Genomic DNA, 22,240 nt, shown 5'->3' on the forward strand with positions numbered 1-22,240 from the left:
GCCAGGGAATGAGCTAAACACAGAGAACTCCAAATGAAATGTTTTCTATCAGCTGACCCTAGTGAGTCAAACATATTCCGTCCACTTCCTTGTATTCTGGCAGCTGATTGAAAAACTGGATGTGATGTGATATTAGGACATTGTTTAAATGGTAACTCTGAAAGTCCAGCCTTCCCGTCTCCTTTTTCTAAGCTTCTTTTTATAAAACTGTCTCCTCAGAAATAGCCTTACAAAGATGAAGCCCTGACAGCTTCTTAGTTGCTATGTATTTTTTCGCAGGCTTGGACTTCTGTCTAAGCAAAAATTATGCTAAGCAAAAATTATGCTAGGAGCTGCTAGTGACAAATCTAAAAAAAACCAGACTGGCAGGTTTTAATCCAATCTGATGTGTAGGGGAAAACAGACTGTCCATTTTGAATGATCTTCCTTGGATTTTGTCCTTGCATAATGGCAATGCATTTGCTTGCTAGAACTGAATTAGCTATTACACTATGTGGCCTGCCCCCAAAGAAATGACTGACATATATTTATATGCTGTCTTTCCACTGGAAACTGTCCCCAAGACAGTTTACTTACTTACTGATTTATTTTTACATTATTTATAGTCCGCCTTTCTCACTGGGACTCAAGATGGATTACACAGAGTGAGTCAATACAATCAACAAGATGGGACATTCACTAACAATAAAATAAGATTTGGATTGTAAATCCAACCAGAAGTCTGAAAAACAGAAGTGAAGCAAAGCATAAGTGTTAACAGGATGCATTAAATGATGCAAAATTACACAATGGCAGCAAACCCACAGCAAACTATACACAGTATTACAGACCATAGTCCCCCAATAACTTATCCAAGTAACTTTGTGACACCTTTTGTAAAGGTGCTACCCTATTGCCTGCATAGAAAAGCCCTCTTGAGTAATTCAGTTTTGCATTGTTTGAGGAAAGCCAGGAGAGTGGCTGACCGTTCCACCAGGTGGGGACCACAACAGAGAAGCCACATGTACAGGTAGTTGATGATTTTGCCCATTTGTAGATTGGCACCTGTAGACAGCCTTGCTCAGATTCGTGAAGCTGTTGTGGCAAAGCATAGGGGGAGAGATGGTCTTGCAAATATGAGGGTCCAAGGCCAAAAATGGTTTTTTATGTGATAGTCAATACTTTAAATTGAGCCCGGTAACTGATGGGCAGGCAGTGGGGTGACTGTAGAATAGAAGTAATACACATTCGCCATCTAGCTCCCAATAATAGCCAAACTAGCATTCTGCACCAGCTGGAGTTTCTGAATTGATTTTGAGGGGAGACCAATACACAGTGAATTTACAATAGTCTAGCCTCAATGACATTGTGGCATGGATCCGGGTGGCCAGATCAGCCACATCAAGGTTAGGGGCCGTTTTTCAGACTAGGCTGAGTTGGAAGAAAGCCTTGTTTGCAACTGCATTAACTTGCTTCTCCAGCAATAATGTTGGGCCCAGTATAACCCGAGGCTCTTAACTGAGTTGCCAAGGGTCAGCTGAACCGCATCAAAAGTGGGAAGCATAATGTTCTTCAAGACCCCCACCTTCCCAACCAGCATTACTTCTGTCTGTCCAGGGTTTTGTTTCAATTTGTTCATTGTTAGCCATTTGACCATAGCAGCCAGGAAGTGGTTTAGGACTTCTACTGCAACACCAGGAGATTTGGATAAGGATATCTATCTATCTATATATATTTGTGTATCATCTGCGTATTGATGATGACAGTCAACCCCAAAACTGAATGATTTGGCCTAAGGACTTTATATAAAGATCGAAGCGCATGGGGGATAGGATTGTGCCCTGTGAAACCCCACCGGATAGGTCCACAGTTATGATTACTGGTCTCCAATGGCAATTCTTTGGGTCTGGTATGTGAGGAATGGTTTGAATCAGTCCAATGCACAACACCTGATCCCTACTTCTACCTCCAGGCGCCTCAACAAGAGGGCATGGTCCACTGTGTCAAAGGCAGCAGATAAATCCAGCAGGAGCAACGGGGAGGCCTGACCTTTGTCTACATTTAGCAGAGCTGTCTCCCTCATATAACCCAGTGTGAAACCAGACTGAAAGGAGTCTAGAGCAAATGAGTTATCCATGACCGGGAGTGGATCTGCTACTGCTGTCTCAATCACTTTGGCTAGGAAGGGTAAATTAGAGACAAGATGATAATTGGCTACATAATTTTTCTGTAGATCAGTTTGAGTGGCTGAGGGAAGGTGCCCTGAGTAAGTGATTGGTTTATAATAGATACTAAGGATTTGTTGATATGGTCTTTACATGATATTAAAAGCCAGGATGGGCAAGGATCTAGGGCACAAGTAGTGGTCTTTACAGATCCCAAGAGCTTGTCAACATCTGACATGGAAATTGGGTCAAAGTGGTCCATAAACAGAACAGGTGGTGTATTAGGGAGTTCTTTCAGTAGACCTGTGTTACAGTTGGCATCTAAATCAGAGTGTATTCTTGATATTTTATTAGAAAAAAAAACTTTGCTCAAGTATCATGGCTAATTGTCTGGTTCTGATACAATGAAGGCTCAGTTTTAGGAGTCGGCAAGTGCCATGTTACCTTAAATAACCGTTATGATCATGAACTAGCTGATGCAATAGTAGCAGAATAGTAACATTTTTTAGCCACTGCTGCTTCATACGTCTTACAGACAGCTCCATGACATCTGTCAGATTCAGTACAAGTTCTCTGCCGGAGGTATTCTAGACATCTCCCAGCCCTTTTCATGGTAAACCAGGGGGCTGGGTTTTGTTTCAAGGACAAGAGAGGTTGTTGAGGGGCAACCTTGTCAATAGCTTCAAGGAGCCTCAAATTCCATGCTTCTACAGTGACCTCAACAGAGCATGTGTTTGAAATCCTAAATCCCCTAGAGCATTCTGGAATCCAGTCGGGGTCATAAGTCTCTGTGGGCATACCATTTTAACTGGGCCTCCTCTTATGCAGGATGTTGGAGTCACATTGACCTTGGTTTTGAGTAGGTAGTGGTCAGACCATGGTTCAGGATCAGGTATCCTTGGCATGAATGTTGAAGTCCCCCAAAACAATGAGCCTGGGTGTCTCTAGCACTACATCCGAAATCACCTCTGCCAATTCAAACAAGGTACCCAATGGAGAATTAGGTGGCTGGTAAACAAGCAGAATGCCTAGTCTGTCCTTAGTCCCTAAGTTTACAGTAAAACCCTACACTATGTCAACAATAACATTAAAACATTGTACAACTTTAAAATGAAAACAGTCTAAAAATGAATTGCCCAGAGGGCACTTTCAGTCCACTTTCAATGCACGTTAACAATAATTTGCAAGTGGATTTTGCCTTTTCATACAGTAAAATCCATCAGCAAAGTGCATTAAAAGCGGATTGATAGTGCATTATTTGGCATGTGTGAAAGTGTCCAGAGAGAAAATACAGAGGTTCCAAAACCTTAAAAGTTTCATACATTTTAACCAGTCCCTTAAATAGCACTAGATTGGGCCTTGTGGACATTTCTTAGGAGGGAATTAAAGGGTACCATAGCCACCACTGAAAAGACTCTGCTCCTGGCAAGGATGACCTTGCTGCCAATCGTATTGGTAGCTCTTTTATCAATACTTAATTCACAGGGAAGGCAGGAATATAGCAGTCTCCCACCCCCTCCAGATCCACTCAGCAATTCTGTTTATTCAATCTGTGTGTTTCAGTCATCAGCTTGCTGATGATACTACACTACACTCCTGGCTCTTGAATGTTACGTAATAGCAGTTTAAAGCATAGAAAACAACATTTTGTATGTTTTGTCTCTACTGATAGTATGTTGTAAGCTGCCATGAGCCCTGTGACCCATGGGAAGGGCGGGATATAAGACTAAATAAATAAATAACATGGGACCCTGTGGAACCCTACACAACTGTTCAAACGGGGAAAAGCAATACCACAGTCAGTATCCCCGTACCACCTTCAGGAACTGTTCCATAATGTAGGAATGAAACCATTACAAAGCCACGCTTCCCACCCCTGACATGTGCAAGTTGTCTACAAGGATGCCATGTCAGTAGTATTAAAAGTCACTAAGAGCATTAACAGGATCACACATACCCTGTGTGTGCAGGTCCCCTGCTGGAACAATGAAGGTGGGCATCCATTTCATCCAAGAGTATCTGGACCTGATACCACCAACTGCTTGATCACTATAGCTAAGACTGGTGGCCTAGAAACTGGTTATTAGGCCACCAGTAGGTGGGAATTGAGAGACGGGTGCTTTAACATTTTTCTGACAAATAGTAGAAGATTACCTCAGAACATGGAGAATACTTCCTTGTATGTCTGGAGAACAGTGGTCTTCTTCCCAGTCATGAGATAATTTAAATGGATGGTTAAACGTAGATGGTTCTACGTGCCAAGTTATTATTCCTTCATGCTGCACAAACTGTGACCATATTTTGTGTACCATGGGGTAATGATTATTTGGCAAGTAGTATAATGACTGAAGTAGGGTGAGATATAAAAATAAATAAAAGATCATGCTGTATATGCTTATAAACTCATATAGGCATATACAGCATGACCTTTTATTTATTCATATATCTCACCCTACTTCAGACAGAGAAGAGTTGTGCCATGTGGGTCAGAATGAGATGGGTTCTAGAATATGGCCCAGCATGAGCCTTCCCATCTTTTAATCCAGGGCTGTTACTTCTGCATTGTCATTTATTTATTTGTAGAGGCGTGTGAATTTAGGACTGTACATTTCCTAACAGTTAAGTTTAGACCTAGTTTACATCAACAAATGTATTAGGGCAGTTTAAAATTTGCCAGTCTAATGAGGAAGGCACTGGCAAACCACCTCTGTTAGTCTCCTGCCATGAAAACCCCAAAAGGGGTCGCCATAAGTCGGCTGCGACTTGACCGCACTTCACGCACACGGTGTTATCAGTACTGAATGTCTGAAGTAAAATATCATGCTGACAGAGCAGTGCCCTTTATTGGCCAGGCACAGAAAGTGCATCATGTTTTGTGGGCATTGTTAGGATACAGTCACTACAGGAAACTTTATGATGCTGGTAATGAATCCTCACTAATCTCCAACCCTCCTGCCTTCACTGACTGGTATCTTTGGTACTCATTAGCTCCATCTGATAGTTAATTTATTGTCTCCTTTTATATATTTCAAAGGATAGGAAAAAAATTGACATGTTTAACTTCTGATTGGACCAGTATTCAATTTGACGGACCTCACTCCCCAAAACATGAAAAATTAAAGTGAAAGTAGACAGTGTCTTACTACATGTAGAGAGCTTTTCTTCTCCTAAGAGAAAGCTCTACCTCTGTACAAGTTGTGCTTTAAAAAAGATTTATGTGTGTCCAGTTATGTCAAACATACATTTGCATATGCTTTCTTTTTAAAGTAATGGAAACCAGATAGCTTAGGCAGACACTTTGATGCATACTGAGATTGGACTTGATTGGTTCCTGAACAAGCAAGGGATAACTGCAAAGAATGTTGCTTATGCACCTGGATTTCCTTAGCTGGATTGGGGCACTAGGGTAAAGAAATAGACTTCCAGGACAAAGGATCTAATTTCTAGGTATGGTTGAGCTCTAGGACATCTGCGGAAATAAAACACAGGATAAGATTAGAAGAGGAACTGGCAGAAAGCCTCGGAGAAAGTAAGAAATGGACAGATGTCATGGTAAGTGTGCAGATGATGGCAGGAAATGGCAGACTCCCTTGAAAAAATAATGTTTTAGCAGGGGACTGAGGTGGCAAAATATTCAGGAATGGTTGTAAGGCACTTCAGAGACAGGAGTGGAGAAAGGATTCCTTGTTGACAAATGAAAGATAATGTTCATTGCAGATAACAGATTATGGCTTATAGAGGCCTTAAATGGTTTAACAGCCCCCAGGCCATAGTATTATGCAAGTCAATTTTGAATCTGAATAAAAGTGTTAAAAATAGAAACCACTGTTCCCTTATAAAATGGAAGAAACACAGTAATGTTGTGAAACAATTTTTTCTAAATGTGCAAGCATTTCAATAAAATCTACTTAATGGTATAGCCTCCCAGCCCGGGAAAGTTCTTCCAATCTTTCTCTGCAGCATCTTAGCTCTTTTGACTTGGGGAAATAAATGTTGGCCTTGTGCCACCTACAGCATCTAATGAAATAGGCTATTACCTACAGAAACTAGTGCCCTCAACAAATCTCTCTCTCAAGGGTCCACAGCACTGTCTGGTTACCTTGGTCTTATTGTAGGCATCTGAAAGAAGGCTTCTATGTCATACCTCACATTCAGGAGGCCCATGTTTAGTAGTGGCTTAAGTGCATAAGTGATGCCAATTACATTGTAGGCAGACCAGTGTGCTGTCACCAATGTGCAGTGGCAGTAGCAGTGCTTGTAGCATTTTTACCTTGCCCTGCTTCTAGGGAGTTCATGGCTCTACATGGTTTTTCCCTCTTCCATTTTATCCTCACAATAGCCCTGTGAGGGAGTTCAGACTAGCCCAAGGTCGCGCAACAATCTTGACAACAGAGGGAGGATTTGAACCCAGGTCTCATCTTTCCTTCTCAAAAACTTTGACTAGTATGCTGGATCTCAAGTACGAGCATGTTTAGAGTGAAATTTTAGGGATGCCCACTTCAGGCATAACTTGGATGGGTGTGAAAAATAAGCCTTGATGGTGATGGAATACCGTATATCTACAGTTACAGTTATTTAACGTTTACATCGTTTTTCCAAGGTAGGAAATAAAAATTCAGATATCACCTTCTTGAGAGGACAGGCATGGCATAGCGGCACCCTTACAGGTTTCTGCTGACTTCATGCCATCAGCACTCCACAGTCAAGCCCATTCAGCTACTGAATACTGCTAGAAGTGGAGGAAGCCATGTGAGACTGGCCAGATTGGACATGCCAGGGTAAGCAGTGTGTCTGTGTGTGTGTTGGGGGGAACGACTGCTTAGCTGTTGGTGTTACCGTAAAGCTTTTCAACTAAAGAGCAGAAAGCAGGAGCTGTAAGAATTGTGGAAAGTATTGCATTGTCTGAGCTCTCCTCCATGCTCAACATTTTGTCCTTGGGAAAATACAGGGGCTGTACAGATCACGCTTAGCACGGATAAAGTCCTAGATTCAATCCCCGGCACATCCACTTAAAGGTTATTTGGTAGCTGGGAAAGAGCTCTGCCTGAGACCCTGGAGAATTGCTGCCAGTCAGAACAGACAGATCTAGGTTATATGAATAATTGGTCTGACTCCGTATAAGACAGTTCCTTACATTTAATTAATTAATATCCTTGCCTTTTGGATCCAAGATCCCCTCAAAGGCAGCACACGAGATTTGTACATCTGTAGCTAATGTCATTCTACAAGTGGCATTGGCAGCTAACTGGATATTCTCTGGACCAGCAACTACAATGCTCCCTGACCACCATTTTATTAACTTCTTTTTTTTTAATTATACATTTATTTCTGTGGTGACCTTTTATTTCCTTCCTGTAAGACCCCTGGAGTTCTGTTCTAGCAATCTTGATTCTCCTTCACTTCCTCCTCCATTGTCTTCCCATTTGATCCACTTTTTCTACTCTGCTGGAGAACCGATCAGAGCCCGGCTAGGCCCCCTCCTCCTGCTTACTAAATGCAGCCAGGATAAGCCATTGGCACTGGGCTGAAATTTATCACAGAGGCTCAAAAGGGGAATTGGAAGATGCTTCATGCTCACAAGCCTAGCCTAAAGACAGCATGCTTTTGAGCGAGGCAATCCATTTTATTAAAACATTTGGGAATTGCTGCTATAGAGGAGTTGACACTCCTCATCTTCCTTGAGTGAATCTACCATTTTCAGAGCTATGACAGACACATTCAACAGGTGAAGCTTCCGTATACGAAAATGTAGTGATATGGAAAGCCAGGCTTGTTGAATTTTTCTCAGAATCAATGGCTTGGATCTGTGGCAAACGCTGGGACCCACCTGTTAGAGGCATTACTTTTAACAGCCACGGAGAGATTAAAACCGATTAAACTGAAAAACTGAATTAAAGCAATGTATTAACCACTAAATCACAATGCTGCTTGAAAATCGAATGCTCTCTTAAAACATTAAATCTTTGTAGGGCACAGCCCTCAATCTCAAATGGAGATATTGTGATTTGTTTATTCAGGTTCAAAATGACACCCTGTATTTCCCAGCGTGGTACCTGTGGGTGCCATGATTCCTGCCGACAACTTTTCTGTTGCCTGTCAAGTGTTTTTAGGAATTGGGTGGGGCCAGCTAGGGTGCCCAGCAAGAATTCTGATTGACTATTGAAGATTTGGTTGGCTGTGCAGATTTTTTAAAATTTGGTTTTGCAGCAGCTGTCACCATAACACAAGGATCTTTATTGTGTGACTGAAGGTAAGCTGTGGCAGCCATTTTGTGGCTGGCTCCACCTCACTGAATCACAGATTCATTTAGTTGGAAAGGACCACCAGGGTCATCTAGTCCAACCCTCTGCACAATTCACAACTACCTGCCCCCCGTGACCCCTATTTAGGGTTGCCAAGTGCCGGTGGTGGCGGGTAAAATCCCGCCAATCCACCGGGCTGCCCTCCGACCAGCTGAGGGCCGGCAGGCACTGTGTGCACACGCGTGCGCACGCAGCGCACACATCACTTTCAGGTTTATCTGGAAGTGATGCGGACGCTCTGGCGACCTCTGCTAAAACTATGGAAACCATGGAGTTTGGGCCGAGATTGCTAGAGTGTCTGCATTGCTTCCGGGTACCCCAGAAGTGACGTAGGTGCATCACGCACCTCAGCAGCAGCCCTGCAAAGCTCCCGCTGGTGAAGCTACAGGGCCTGGCAAGCCTACCCCTATTCCATGCCCAGAAGATGGCAAAAAAAACAACAACACACCCCTCCAAGATCCCTGGCCAATCTGGCCTGGTGGAAAATTGCTTCCTGACCCCAAAGTGGCGATCGGCATTACCCTGGCCATGTAAGAAAGGGCCATGGGAGCCAAACAATGGCACAAACCTTCTTGCCCTCTCTCTCATAATCTGCCTGAGTACACAGAATCAGCCTTGCTGACAGATAGCTATGTAGCCTCTGCTTAAAAACCTCCAAAGTAGGAGAGCCCACCACCTCCCGAGAAAGCCTGTTCCACTGAGGAACCGCTCTGTCAGAAAGTTCTTCCTAATGTTCATCCAAAAACTCATTTGATTTAATTTCAACCTGTTGGTTCTGATCCAGCCTTCTGGGGCAAGGCAAAACAACTCAGCACCATCTTCTATATGACGGCCCTTCAAGAACTTTAAGATGGTTATCCTATTACAGTGGTCGGCAAACTCATTAGTCAAAAGAGCCAAATATCAAGAGTAGAACGATCGAGATTTCTTTTGAGAGCCACCGTCCTATTTGCTCCCCCCTGCCCGCCCTCACTGGGAGGGTGCCCTCCCCCTCCCCTGCAGCACCAGCGTGGGGCCTGGGTTGGCAGAGCTCAGGGCCAGGCCGGGAAGCGCCGGGACCCTCGTGGCCGGGCAAGGCAGGGGGCTTTCCTGGGACGCGGGGGAGGGCTAACCACGTGAGGAGGGAGGCCGTCATAGCGCTGGGGGCCAGAGGCACCGGTGCCAGCTTGGAGCGGGGGGTCGGTCCCCCCGCAAGGGGCCAGCCCATGCCTGCCTGCCTGCCCGCCAGCCCCCACCCCCCACGGGGCAAGCAGCCCACTGGACCGACCACCCCTCCCGAGCCTCAGTCCCCCACAGGGACACAGCCCCAGCTGGGCAGAGGCGGCTGCGCCGCATGAAAGTGCTGGCCCGGGAGCTTGCCCGCCGCGCTGCTGCGTCCACCTTCCTGTTCGTGGCTCCGGGAGCCCGCCTGCATGCCCAGCGTTCAAACGGCCGGCCCGGCCCCTTCCTGCCGGGCTGGCTCCGCCCGGGGGCAAGCGCTGCTCACGGCAGACCCTCCTGGCAGAGGCACAGTGCCACCGCCCCCTCCTCCGGCAGCTGAGCATGGGGAGGGGGCTTCGCGAGGGCCGGGCCCCCGCCTCCCCCAGCCCATTCCCGCTGGGGGCTGGAGAGCAGCCCGGTCTTGTGGGAGGAGCGGGCGCTGCTTGCTGCCAGCCCGGCATGTGTGAGGCAGCTGCCTCCCGCTCGCCTGCTGGCTCCTCCCGCCTGGGGCGCGCTGGAGCCCGGCGGGAGCGCGGCGCCTCTGCCTGGCTGGGAGCAGGGATGCGGAGGAGCTGCACTCAAGGAGCCAAAGAGCCGCATGTGGCTCGAGAGCCGCGGTTTGCCGACCACTGTCCTATCACCTCTCAGTTGCTTCCTCACCATTTCAGAACTCCAAATGTGCCCGCAGACTCAAAAAGGCTGGGGACCTCTGCCCTTTTGAAATCTATCCTTTATATGCATGCATATCATACCTATTCTACCAAAGTTGACTTTAAGAAAAAAGGTTAAGTTTCAAAGCCGCTTACCCAGAACTTTGCCAAAAAAGGGGAAAGCAGATTTCACTGAATTCGATGTCTGAGAGACTGAGGTTATAGAGGATGGCCAGCTTATGCAGAAGCTCTTACATAGATCAACACATGACTTTACTAACATCACTTTACAATTCTGTTCTATCCGAACTGAAAAACAGCTGAATTTACCCCAATTCGGCTGTTTCTAGTTCAGATAGAATCAAAGTAAAAAAAGGCGGGAAAACGACAAGCCAAGCTCAGCGAGTTCGGGGGGACGCCGGATAAATTCGTACAAATTCGGTGACCCCAAATCAGCATTCTCCCGCGGCCAATAAGTGGCCAAGCTGGGTCTTCTTCTGGCCAATCAGTTGCGGATGAATGCATGAGCCCGGGCTGTCCAGTGGCCCAGGGAGAGAAAGAGACAGAGTGTGTGTGTGAGAGAGATCCCCATGCAAGGGGTGGGGTCGTGTGCATGGTCCCGGGTTGCTGTGCAGCCTGGGGGGGGGAGAGTGTGTGTGTTTCTGTGTGTGTGTGAGAGATCCCCATGCAGGGGGGCGGGTGCATGTGCGTGGTCCCGGGTTGCTGTGCGGCCCGGGGGGTGGGGAGAAAGAGTGGCCATTTATTCATGGGAGGTTTTGCCTTGGATTTGCCGCTCTCTAGATGCACATTTCCCCTATCCAAATTCTCAAAACTCAACAATAAGCTCCCATGCAGAGTTTTGAGAATCTGGACAGGGAAAATGTGCATCTAGAGAGCGGCAAATCCAAGGCAAAGCCTCCTGTGCATAAATGGCCAGAGAGTCTGTGTGTGTGAGTCTGTTGCTTGCTGCTGCTCCTATGCTGCTCCTGTGCTGATCGTGACAGATCCTGAGCTGACCTGCTGCTGCTTGCTGGAATCAGATTGGATTACTCCTCCTGACCCCTGCTTCTGCTGGAAGAGAAGACATCCACAGTTTGACCCATTTTGGGGCTTTTCTCTATAATGTTTTTCCTGTGTGTGTGTGTATGTGGGGGGGGGGAGATTCTGTGTGTGTGTGTGGGAAGCCAAAGGGGGGCTGTTCTGCTGGGGGGTTGATTGCCTCTGCACTAGTGTTTTTTTTTTGCTATTTGCACTGGTTGCCACCTTTGCCTGGAGGTCAGTGTGGGTCGGTGAGTCTCTCTCTCTGGCTACCCCGTTGTTCTCCTTCATTTGGAATTTGCGTCTTCTTGTTGCGGGGGGCTGATCTGCTTGGGGGGGTTGTTTGCCTCTGCGCTAGTGTTTTTTGCTGTTTTCACTGGTTGCCACCGTCGCTTGGAGGTCAGTGTGGGTTGGTGAGTCTCTCTCTCTCTGGCTGCCCCGTTCTCCTTCATTTGGAACTTGCGTCTTCTTGCTGTGGCGGGGGGGCTGTGCTGCTTGGGGGGGGGTTGTCTCTGTGGGCCGTGTCCGTAGAATCTGAGCTTTTGCCTTCTTTTGCGTGATGGAGGGGGAGGGAATGGCGTGTAGCGGGTGTGCATGTGTGTATGCGCCAGTGGTGTCATGTGCCGTACAATGCAGCATCCTGCTTATTCCCCCCCTCCCCGGCCCCCTGCTGGTGTCCCTGCTCAGGATTTCTCCTTTCCCCTGACAGTGACAGCTCAGCCACGTTGTCTCCTCCCTCAAACCCCCCGTCTTTGTTGTTTTTGGGTGCCCCCAGGGCTGAGGAAGCAGTGACAGGAGGAAGCGAAATGTAGAGGAAAGGGTGGGCAGTCCTGATTCTCCGGCCTTCTTACCCGGAAGTAAGAGCCGGGTGGGGCTTTGCTCCCAAGGTAAAACGGAGTGAATTGTAAACAATGCCGCCTTTTATCAGTCCACAACAATGGGAGGTTTTGCCTTGGATTTGCCGCTCTCTAGATGCACATTTTCCCCATCCAAATTCTCAAATCTCAACAATAAGCCCCCCTGTAGAGTTTTGAGAATTTGGCTGGGGAAAATGTGCCTCTAGAAAGCGGAAAATCCAAAGCAAAACCTCCCGTGCATAAATAGCCAATGAGAAACAATGGGAGGTTTAGTCTTGGATTTGCCGCTCTCTAGATGCACATTTCCCCCATCCAAATTTCCAAATCTCAACAATAAGCCCCCCTGCAGAGTTTTGAGAATTCAGATGGGGGAAATGTGCATCTAGAGAGCAGCAAATCCAAAGCAAAACCTCCCATGCATAAATAGCCAACGAGAAACAATGGGAGGTTTTTGCCTTGGATTTGCTGCTCTCTAGATGCACATTAAGGATTGCCGGCTCCTATTCATTCCAATGGGCGGATGGGGGGGACCACTTCCAGACCCCATAACTCGGGACCCCTGACCCAATCTTCACCAAACTTGGGAGTTCTTGCAAGTTGGGTTCCTCCAAGCTACCGTGAAAGTTTGGGACCTCTATCTCCACAAATGCCTTCCCCAGAGCTGCAGAAAGGAGTGAATGTGTTTTTAATGGCTTTAAATGTCCGAATTTATTAGCGAACGCCGAATTCCAAGCTGAGTTACCCAAATCCGAAAAGGGGGAGTTCGGAATTCAGCACTTCCCAAATAAAAATGGGCCAAATTCAGCCGAATCTGAATTGAACTGATTTTTTTTCCCCAACAGCCTTATTACTAACCCTTCTGATTCAGATCTTCTAAAGGTATGAATCTAAAGGTATGAATACCTTCTAAAGGTATGAATAATATACTTCTGAACATTCCAAAGAATAATTTTTGCCCACTTGTGTGGGAGTTATTTTGGGCATAAAGCTATTTATTCATAAGTTATCCTTTAAGGCTGGAAACTAAAAGTTAGGTGTAACAGTGAAAAAAATTCAGGTTTACACAAGAGCCTAAATGTAACATCTCAGGCCTAGTGTCAAAACGTCCTAAACAGTGATTTAAAGTTAAAATCTGCAACAGATCCAATAGAGCGTTTCTGTGGAGGGAAGATTTCCTGCCTCCCCCCTCCTGCTACAACCACAAATGACCTCTGAAATGGTGCTGCTTGGGGACAGGAGTCCCTGCAGAAGCAGCATTGCAGGAGCATTATGGGCTGGGGAGAAATGAGAAAGTTACGTTCCACAGAAAGAAAACTTTCTATCCATGGAAACACTCGTTTATGTCCATCAGTATCCCCAACATTTTTTAAAAAATAGTGTGGTGTTAGGAATGGGTAGTCAGTAAAGATTCTGAACAGAAACTGGAGTTTTGGTATGGTTGGCGAAAATTTAGAAGACAGTGACCAAGAGGATCAGAGTGGCATGCCATTAGCTGGGCAGGTCTGATGTAATAATGAGCCCATTCATCTTTCCTGATAGTGGCAGCATCATTGTCTTCTGCCAGTGTATGGGAAGCCCCATAGCTGGCCAACTAGAATAGTATGGTGGCCAGCTCTGGGTTGGGAAATTCCGGGAGATTTGGGAGTGGAGCCTGGAGAGGGTGGGATTTGGGGGAGGGACATCTGTGGGGTATAATGCCATGGAGTCCACCCTCCAAAGCAGCCATTTTCTTCAGGTGAACTGATCTCTGTCGCCTGGAGATCAGTTGTAATAGCAGGAGATCTCCAGCCTCCATCTGAAGGTTGGCAACCCTAGCATAAACACACAATTAGGTTCTCATTGTATAGATTTATTTGAGCCTGAGCTCAGCTTTTGTAAGCTGAGAAACACTTATCAGAAATCCTTGATCACTGCTGGATCACCTGATCTAGTCCATGTATACTTTGTGTATTAGAGGAGGAGAAAGTAGAATACTAACCTGTAGTATAGATGCAAGCTTTCAGGAGAGAAAAAGGTCTAATATTTTTGATCCAAGATTCTTAAAATGGACATACAATTTTTTAAAAACAATTTGTTTCCATTAAAAAAACTTGGTTTCACAAGCATTTGATTTTTCATATAAATCTTTCAGTTTTCACAATTTCTTTTTTTGTATGAGAAGCAGTGCTTAGAAACTTTCAACCACTTTTGTCCTGATCTTCATTATTCATAAAGCATATGGCTTGATTAAACTGAAAAGCAAAACTGTTAAAAGAAATTTCTTCCACCAGAAGGCATGGTTAATTGAGGAAATTTATGGCTACAAAACACTGGAGACCTAGGATTTAAAAGACAGCAGGGATTAGACTTTTACTGGGCCAAGGAGCTTTATTGGGGTTTATTGCAATAAATATTCAGTCTTAATTATAGTGGAAGAGTAACCATATTCCAAAATGGACAGTTTTCCATTTGCTGAAAGAACACTGAAACATTCAACGGGTATAGCTTGTGTTAGTGGTTCAAGACAGTCCGTGGAGAAACTGCCTGTGAAAACAAGTACCTCTGTGAGTTCTTAAAGGATCAGAATTCCCATTCATTTTGGAATATGGCTACTCTGGATAGGGTAAAAGAAATCTACCTATTGTAATCTCAGGGTTGCCATAGGTTGGAAGCGACTTGATGGCACTTCACACACACACTCGCTGTAAACCCAACTATTGTACCTCTCTTTAAAATAAATTGAGGTTCATTCAAAAGTATATGATATGAGTGGTACGGCTGGAACCACGTTTGCCATGTTTTGTTCACTCTGCTACAGAAGCTTGCTGGATGACTCTGAGTTGGTCACTTTCTCTCCCCCTGGTCTACCCTCACAGCGTGGTTGTTGTGAAGATAAAATGTTTTGCTTTGGATTCCCAGCGAAAAGTGGCCTAGAGATATCGAAATAAATATATATTTGCAGTTTTCTCTTCAGGATTGGGTTCAGGCAAACCAGTTCAGCCAGTTTCCAGCACAAAGTAGCTGTGTACAGCACTGATTTGCTGGTACCTGTGGCATTACTAATTACCAGCATGCCCTATCAGAACAGTGTTTCAACTTAATTTTTTTTTTAATTTCGCTTTTAAAGTACTGAATACACTTTTAAGTGAAGAAAGAAACAAGTTGAGCTTTGACGAAAAGGTCAAAAACTTGTCTCAAGCATGTGGGAGGTACAGACATCAGCATTCAGTTGGGCGGTCAAGTATGTTTGTCATGTATAGTGCAACAGTGGAAGGAAAACTTGGCTCATTTGCCAAGAAAAAAAACATACCAACCTATTTCTAGATCTATATGGTACAGGGGGCGGATGGAGTATCTCAGGGCTAAACTCTAGTGCATGTGCTAGTAGGGGTCTCATGTTACTGTGGGACCCCCAGGTCAGGATGTGCTGTGCATCTGTCTACTCAGTAGTCTCAGATCCATTCTAAAAAGCAACACTCAGGAGGAAAAAGTCTTCCTGAGGCCAGAATAAGATGCCTGATGCCTTTCTATTGTGCTTGGGAGCATGCTCCCTAAAAACTGCTTCACTGAAGACTTTTTATTATATTATACTTTAATTTAAAATATACATTGCTGTGAAGTGTACCGGGGGCAATTTTTGGCTAAATGGCAGGAGAAAAATAAAATGGATTGTGGAAGCTGGGGATTCTTTCAGCTGCACCAAACTAACTCACAAGGTGAGTGAAGGCAGAGTGAAGGAAATGTTTTAGGCCAGTACATTGGTGGGGATGACTGTAAGAAATGGCTCCTTTTGGAAAAGAAATGATCTCTTCACATTAATATTGTGAGCAGAGACAGTTTTAGGTATGATATACGATCTCTGAAGTAATGGTAAGTTGCATAACCTCGACCACTGCCACATGGGAGTGTGAAATGGTGCCCCACTATGGAAACAGCAGCAAGGGGAGCGGAAGCAGGTGGGAATGGCACTCCAACTCCATCTGCTGTTCCTGCCCCCCTCAAATTTTGCCAGCCTCCCCCCCCCGCAACCTTTTTTTTCTTCCACAGCAGCACACTCAACCGAGAAGTGTTTTTTAAAAAGCATGTTAAAGGGCTGGGGCGTGGGTTGCAGAGCTTGACAATTGGAAGGTGGACTCAGACCTGGAGAACCGGGTTTGATTCCCAGCTCCTCTACATGAGCTGCAGAGGCTAATCTGGTGAACTGGATTTGTTTCCCCACTCCTACACACGAAGACAGCTGGGTGACCTTGGGCTAGTCACAGCTCTCTTAGAGCTCTCTCAGCCCCCCCCCACCTCACAGGGGTGTCTGTGTGGGGAGGAGAAAGGAAGGTGATTGTAAGCCGGTTTGAGTCTCCCTTGAGTGGTAGAGAAAGTCGGCATATAACAACCAACTCTTCTTCTTCTTACCTCCACCCTACTTACCAGATTAGCTGCGGGCAGAGCCTCCACATAAAAGCTATACCTGTAGCCACCCTGTATTTCCTGTACCAGCTGAAGCAAAGGGGCTTCTTCTTTTCTCTGGCTTAAAGGGGAAACCCTGGACCAGGAGCCCACCTGTCATCCTTGCAATGAGCACAGTGTCATGGAAGTGCAGGCATCCAGCTGTCCAGACAGGGCAAAATCCCCATGTGGATGTGATCTTAAACTATGGCTACCACGTTGAGTGAGCCAGCATTCTACTGAAGAGCATCACAGCCTCACCTGTGCTGTATGATAGCAAGCTAGTTTGTTAATGTAGGTTAAAGCTGCGTGAGAATTAGTTCAGTCCATAAGGTGAGGAAGCACAATAGGTTTTGATCAAATCTCACTGACATCAAAACCTTCTCTTTTATCTTTGTTAGTGTGGCAGTTGAACAGCAGCCCTGACCTAGCAGGTGTTATCAAAGTGCAGAAGGTTGCTGAAATGAAGGCTGGTGCATTGATCTTTAAAACAACAACAAACAAGTGTTTCTATTCGAAGAGAATACGGCAGCTGTAAATCAGCCAGCCACGGATTGAAACTGTTGCATTAGGAAAAGAAGTAGAAGGCAGACATTTCCTGCCATTATGGTCATATACTGAGCTCCCACCCCATTATGCCCTCTCTGCTTTTGCATTTAGAGCTACACAATAGGAAATTAACACAGGTGTTTTATGCTTTAACCTCCTTTGTTCCCCGTTTCAGCCAGGATCAAATTTTTTCAGTATGCACGATATCTCATTCCTTGGAAGCTCAACGCTGTTTCGATGCAAAACGAACCCGGCTTTTCTCATTCTTCTTCTGGCCGAAATTAAACTGTCCATCCTGGCTCATTCCGGAGTCACAGAGTGTGCAGACTCCGTTCTCGGGTTGAGCTTCCCCGCGCCATCACTCCCCCCACCCTTTTCCAACCCCTTCCTCAAAGCAGCCTGCCGATGGTTAAACAGGGGAAAACAGAAGATTGGCTTCTCTCACAGCAAATCACAAAGCAGTGTGTAAAGAGGCGGGGATTCAAGTACTTCCTGCTGCCTCGGAGCTCTTTCTGAGCAAAAGAAAGGCTACTTTAAAACAAGGCTTGGATTTCTCCCCGCTCCTTTTTTTTGTTTTTTGTTCTTAAAATGCTTTTTTATGTGGCAGTTGGGTTTGGGGGGAAGGAAATCTCTCACAGGGAGCACTGATATGTAAGCCAATTACAGAGCAGCATTTAAAGGGGTGGGACTTGATTTGAGCTTGGGAGACTGTTTTTCTGTATTCATGGTTCGATTAGCACACAGTTTCATCCCTGATCATTCAAGCCAATGCATAGTTTCCCCCAACCCGGGTTACTTTAATGTGCGATGAACCCAGGTCAGAGCAGGGAGATCCACCCATGCATAAAAGACCACAGATTAAAGGAAACCAATTTTGACTTCACCTGGCTTTTCCATTGTGCTTTCAACACCTGATTTAATAGTTCAGCCTTTGTGAACTATTAAATGGTATTGTTGTGCCTTGACTAATTATTTAACTACTATGGTGCTTAATTCTGTTACAAGGAACATTTTGTTGAGGGAAGTACAGCACAGTGGCTGTGTGTGAGAGGTCAGAAGGCCCCAATTCAAATGTCACCTCAGTCAAAAACTCACTTGGTAGCCTGAGGCAAGCTGCTCTTTTCCTTAGCCCCTATCACCCTGATCTGCAATTTGGAAACAATAATGGCCTTACAAAGTACATTACAAGGTACATTACAAGGATTACTAGATAATGACTTTATCAAATTTCTAATGTCTTTTGATTGTATCCTCTAGCAGGAAACATGGTCCGCAAACAATATTATTATAAATGGATATAAATCCTTTTCTCTTCCAGCCTATAAAGCACATACAAAAGGTCGCTTTAAAGCTGGTTTGTCTATACTAACAAAATGTAACCTTTTCTTTAAAACAGACTTACTTGATAATTGTGATCCCATTGCTCAAGCTGTACTCCTATCTTCTTCTGAATTGAAGTTTATAGTAATTAACATCTATTTACCTCCCACTAACAATGACAATGAATTAGATTCGATTTGGTCAAATATTTCAAATTTTTTATGGAAAACTTCCCAAAAATATCCATTGACCCAAATTTTTTTATTTGGGGACTTAAATGCCTGAATTGGAACCAATACTCGAGACTGGTCCATCCCCTGGGGAGTAGAGGGAGATGATACGCTACCCTAGCAATTAAGTTTACCTCGCCAATCCAAAGATTCATTGTTGAACAAAGCTGGATACAAGTTGATTGACTTTTGCATTGAACGTAACTTAATTACCTTAAATAGTCTACCCCAATTTCTTAAATCTAGATACTTCACTTTTATCTCAGCCCAAGGTCGAAGTGTTGTCAATTATGGCATTTGCTCCCCTAATTCTCTACCTTTTATAAAGTCAATGCATATTCAATCCCGCACAGACAGTGACCATCTCCCTCTGTCTTTCTTTCTAACATTTCCATGTATCCAGTCACTGGACCCTAGGCTTGAGCAAAGTAATGATTCAATCCTAAAACGACTTAAATAGACGGACTCTCTTGAAAAAGAAATGTTCACTCTTTTACATACGGAAGCTACGACTAATCTGAGAGCAACTATATCTCTTCCGTCCATATAGATGTATTATCAGCTTTCGACAAAATTATTAAACAATGTAGTTCATTGGCCAAATCTATGTGTAAATCTTCGCCCAAATTATCAACCTGGTTTGATCAAGAATGTTTAGAAATGAAACAAGAACTAAGGACTAGTCTTAGGGTTGCTTGTCAGTTAGGGAGCTCCGGTGACTGGGAGCAATACTTCACACATAAAAAAACATTTCAGGATTTAACTCTAAAGAAAAAGAAAATCTATTTTCAGAACAAATGGAATCAACTGTTTTTATCTATCAAATCACATGATAGTAGGATCTTCTGGCGGGCAATCACAGGGATGTTAAATAATAAATCCTCCCCTAGTCCTAACATTTATCTTCAAATATGGGTTGACCACTTTTCAAAGATATTTAATTCTAATCAGGGTTCATCCATCAACCCAGATGATGTTATTCCGCTGAGTATCCCTAGTTGGCCTCAAGTCAATACAGATGAAATTATGGATCTAATTGCCAGCTTGGAAACAGGTAGAGCCCCAGGCCCTGATGGGTTCCCAGCCAACCTTTTAAAAAAATTTGCAACTTGGTGGGCACTACCTCTAGCTAATCTAGTCACACTCATTGACCAATTTGGCATCCTCCCAATTCATGGTTAAATTCAATCATAATTCCAATCTATAAAAAAGGTGATCCAAATTTACCAAAACATTTCCACCCAATTACTGTATTTTTTGCTCCATAGGACGCACCTGACCATAAGACACACTTAGTTTTTAGAGGAGGAAAACAAGAAAAAAAATCTTGTTTTCCTCCTCTAAAAACTTGTCTTATGGAGTGAATGCTGGCTGGGCGAGTGCGCGTCGGGATGGCGCGAGTCGGAGTTCCCCGCCCCAACGGCCAGCTGGGAGGCGGGCGGGGCTGCACAGAGCCGGCTGGGCGTGTGCGTGTCAGGATGGCGCGAGCCGGTGCACACGCCCAGCCGGCTCTGTGTGCCCCGCCTGCCTCCCAGCTGGCCGTCAGGGCGGGAAATGCCGGCTCACGCCGTCCAGACACGCAGGTGCCCAGCCGGCTCTGTGCGCCCCGCCCGCCTCCCAGCTGGCCGTCGGGGCGGGGAACGCCAGCTCGCGCCGTCCGGACGCGCATGTGCCCAGCTGGCTCTGTGTGCCCCACCTGCCTCCCAGCTGGCCATCGGGGTGGGAAACGCCGGCTCGCGCCGTCTGGACGCGCATGCGCCCAGCCGGCTCTGTGCACCCCGCCCGCCTCCCAGCTGGCCACCGGGGCGGGGAATGCCGGCTCGCGCCGTCCAGACATGCAACGCCCAGCCGGCATTCACTCCATAAGACGCACAGACATTTCCCCTCACTTTTGAGGAGGAAAAAAGTGCATCTTATGGAGCGAAAAATACGGTAGTCTGCTGTCAATTCTAGGCAAACTACATGCAAAACATCTTGAAAGCCGTATTTTAAAATGGTTTAGCTCCGACTCTATCATTGGCCCTGAACAAATCGGCTTTTTAAAAAATAAGTCAACGGTAGACCATTGCCTCACCTTATCAATGATGGCTGAAAAATACACAAAAATAGGTACAAAAAAAAACCTTTTTGCTGCCTTTATTGACTTAAAGAGCGCATTTGATTCAATATCTAGAGAGATCCTGTGGACCAAATTATCAAAATTAGGCATAGATTTACAACTCTTATTTCTGTTGAAGAAATTGCATACATCCATTATATGCCAAATCAGATACTCTCAAAATGGCAGATTAACTGATAAGATCCCAGTTCAAAAAGGTGTCAAATAAGGCTGCATCCTTGCTCCCATCCTTTTAAATCTTTTCCTAGCTGATCTAGCTCAATTTTCAGAACCAATTGACAGTCACCCTTCTAAATTAGGGGGCCTTCCAGTCCCTCTTCTTCTCTATGCTGATGATACCATTATCTTATCTTTTAGCAAAGTTGGTCTTCAATGGTATTTGGACTCCTTTAACAATTACTGTCAATTGAACCATCTTTCTCAAATCAAAAGTTCTTGTATTTTCTAAGAAATGGACTTCTTATAGATGGCGAATTGGGAATACCAATATTGAGCAAGTCAGAAGCAATACATACTTGGGTGTGTTATTTAACTATAACCTCAGTTGGTCAGTGCACAGAAGTAAAACCATAAAATCAGCAAAGATTTCTTTGATGCAACTTAGACAATTTTATTTTAACAAAATAAACCAGTATATTCCGGCGACAATTAGAATTTTTAATCTTAAAATACTACCCCAAGTACTTTTTAGCATTCCCATATGGCTTTCCTCTTTTAATCAAGAAGTGGAAAACCTTCAGGCATCCTTTCTTAGACAGACTATGGGAATCCCTAAATGTGTGTCTTATTTTACGATCTGTCTTGAAATAGGTCAAAGTCTGATCAAGACTAAAGCCTGGACCTTAGCGATTAGATACTGGCTCAAGCTTTGGTTCAGTGATGTACTAAGCAAAGTAAAAAATGAATTACACAACTTGTCCTGGGATGCATTAATCAGACATAAAATAAATCAAATTGGAATCTCCCTTGACGACCTATCCTTGACAGAAGAAACTTATATATTCAAATATATTAAGCAGAGATTCACAGATATTGAATTCCAAAGGTTTCTACCAGCTCAACCATATATCTGTTCACCTGCAATGCTCAGTTTAACTAATCGTATAGGTAAAATGGCTAACTATCTTTCTTCCTTGGATGATCCCACACAACGTAGAGCTTTTTGATTAGCTAGAGTAAATGCTTTCCCATCTAAGATGCTTTCCGGCAGATATTCCCAAATCCTAAAACATGAATGTTTATGCTCGTGTAATCTTAAATTAATTGATACTATTGATCACATAATTTTAGATTGTCCTTTTTATGAATGTACCTGCGAAAAACGATTGTCTGCTTTATTAGCTACCAAAAAATCTTTGAACAACGAACTGAAATGTCAATTTCTCTTGAATGACTCGACCCCTGAAATAACG

The 22,240-nt window shown here is 44.7% G+C and overlaps 1 protein-coding gene across 1 annotated transcript in view; it reads right to left on the reverse strand.

The window, feature by feature from the left end:
- Window positions 1-22,240, reverse strand: part of SELENOH (selenoprotein H) — a 416,044-nt gene that overhangs the window by 357,855 nt on the left and 35,949 nt on the right. The window lies entirely within an intron of this gene.

Source organism: Euleptes europaea, chromosome 6, assembly GCF_029931775.1.
Source record: "Euleptes europaea isolate rEulEur1 chromosome 6, rEulEur1.hap1, whole genome shotgun sequence".
Lineage (NCBI taxonomy): Eukaryota > Metazoa > Chordata > Lepidosauria > Squamata > Sphaerodactylidae > Euleptes > Euleptes europaea.